We start from the raw sequence: 2,794 nt of genomic DNA, 5'->3' as shown, positions 1-2,794 counted from the left end.
CTTCGCGTTTGCGAAGGTGTGGCTAGTGTAAGCATCACGAACGCGAGGAGTAGGACGCATTCACATAGAGAAAAAATTGAACAGCTGGGACCCCAAGGATTTGTTCTATGCGTTCGCGTAGAGAAGAACGAGTTCGCGAAGGGTCTGGCAGGTGAAGCTACGCGAATGCGAGAGGACTCTCGCGTTCGCGAAAGAGGAATTTCGATCGGTGGGTTTTTGTTCCACGCGAATGCGAGGAGATGGTTGTGTTTGCGAAGAAGGATTACCTGGGCAGTACTTAAACATTTCAAACTCGAGGGTTAGCCATGTTTATCAAAACTTGAGTTTGGGAGCTCGGATTTGGACAAGATTTTGAGGGATTTTCAGAGATATAAATTGGGTAATGATTCTTAAATTGATTTTGGTTATAACCTACTAATCTATCATTAATTTTATCATTTAATTTCGGATTTGGGGTGAAAAATTGGGAAACAATTGAGAAGAGTTCTTAGACCAAATTTTGGGGTCTTGATCGAGATTTTGGTATTGGATTCGAGTGAATTTGGTATGGTTAGACTCGTGAGTGAATGAGTGTTCGTATTTTTGTGAATTTTACCCTACTTTGAGACATGAGCCCGGGATGGCCTTTTGAGTGATTTTTCAATTTCTTGCGTTAGCTTTGATTTCATTAGCTAGATTAGTTTCTTGTAGTTATATTTATGCTATGTAATTGATTTTCACTAGATTTGGGCCACTCGGAGCCCGATATTCATGGGAAAGGCATTGTGACTGATTGATTGAGTTTGGTTCGAGGTAAGTGGCTTGCCTAACCTTACGTGGGGGAATTCCCTTTAGGATTTGGTACTGTTTGATATGTGAGCGTCGTGTAATTGAGGTGACGAGTACGTACACGGGCTATTTGTTGTAGAACTCCGTTTTTCACTAAGTCATAACTTGTTTTCTCCTTATTTGAAACATACTAGCATATGTAACTATCCTGTTTAGACTAGAATAGCATGCCTACTTGTTTAACTGCCTATTTGAATTCTGTGCAACATGTTTTGTGAAATTACCTGCTTTCCTTGACTTGAACTTAGTCTAAACTGTAGGATTTCTTGCTATAACTATTATTTCGGTCGGTTGCACTACATATTTACTCTGGGACTATGGAACGGTATTCCGGGAGATCCCCCTATACTGCATATTTACTTTGGGACTACGGAACGGTATTCCGGGAGATCCCCCTGCTCAACATATTTATTTTGGGACTACGGAACGGTATTCCGGGAGATCCCCCTGCACATTTACGTTTGGGACTACGAGACGGTATCTCGGGAGATCCCCTATTATTATCACTATGTTCTAAGTTGTTGTCTTTCATTGATTCTATTCCTGTTAGATTTTTGTATTTATTTTTACTACGATATTTCATTTTGTCTTATTTCATTATATTATACCAGTAGGGGCCTGACCTGATCTCGTCACTACTCGACCGAGATTAGGCTTGGCACTTACTGGGTACCGTTGTGGTGTACTCACGCCCTTTCCTGCACATATTTTTCATGTGCAGATCCAGGTTCATCTTACCAGCCTCATCTCTAGTTGCAATCGTTGCTGCTTATTGGAGACTTCAAGGTACATATACCCGTGCCCTCAGATCCTCGGAGTCCCCCTCTATCCCCTATGTTCATGTTTCCTTCCTTCTATAGAAATGATGTACAGAATAGTTAAGACTTTTTAGCAGCTTGTGACATGCGGGTTTCCGGGTTTTGGGAATTGTTAGGGTGCATTTCAAAGGTGATAATTGTATATGCCAAGTGGCATTCAGTTTCTTATTAGATATTTGTTACTGTTAGTAGTTAATGTTCATGCTTTTGTTTCATTTTCCGCAAAGTGTTAGGCTTACTTAGTCGCAGAGACTAGATGCCATCACGACGGTTCACAGAGGGAGAAATTGGGTCATGACAAGTTGGTATCAGAGATCTAGGTTCATGGGAGTCGTGAGTCATAAGCCGGTTATTAGAGTCTTGCGGATCTGTATGGAGACATTTGTACTTATTTTTGGGAGGCTATGGAATTGTTAGGAACAAACATACTTCTTTTGATTCCTTGTCGTGCGAGTTATTGGCATCAAATTCTAAAAATTCTCTATTATATTCTTTCTCACAGATGGTGAGGACCCATACTAGAGGATCTGACAACCAGGCACCCGCGCCCCCTGCTAGAGCCGCCAAAGGCCGGGGCCGAGGTATAGTATGGCCACGCGGTGCAACCAGAGCACCCGCGCGAGCTGCGACAGAGGAGCCCCCAGCAGTTCCAGCTAGAGGGCAGGCACCGGAGGTTCCTATTGCTGCACCAGCCCTTCAGGAGACTCTAGCCCAGTTCATGAGCATATTCAGCACCTTAGCTCAGGCTAGATTGATTCTGTTAGCTCCCGCCATATCTCAGGCTGGGGAGGGGCACAGACTCTCGCAGCCCGTACCCCTGAGCAGAGGGTCCAGGTTGATCAGGCCCCAAAGTTCATTCCTATACCGCCGATAGCTCCGGTTCAGCATGAGACTAGGATAGCCGCTTCTGAGGTGGAGCAGCTCAGACTTAAGAGGTACAAGAAGTACCACCCACCTACCTTCAGCAGATTGGGTACAGATGATGCTCAGGGTTTTCTGGAGGAGTATCATAGTATTCTCCGTACTATGGGCGTAGCCGAGACGAGTGGGGTTTCTTTTACCACTTTCCAGCTCAAAAGAGCAGCCTATCAGTGGTGTCATGCTTATGAGTTGAGTAGTTTGGATAAGGCAGCTTCACCTACATGAAC

The sequence above is a fragment of the Nicotiana tomentosiformis genome, chromosome 2 (genome assembly GCF_000390325.3).
Source record: "Nicotiana tomentosiformis chromosome 2, ASM39032v3, whole genome shotgun sequence".
Lineage (NCBI taxonomy): Eukaryota > Viridiplantae > Streptophyta > Magnoliopsida > Solanales > Solanaceae > Nicotiana > Nicotiana tomentosiformis.
This window is presented reverse-complemented; position numbering follows the sequence as displayed.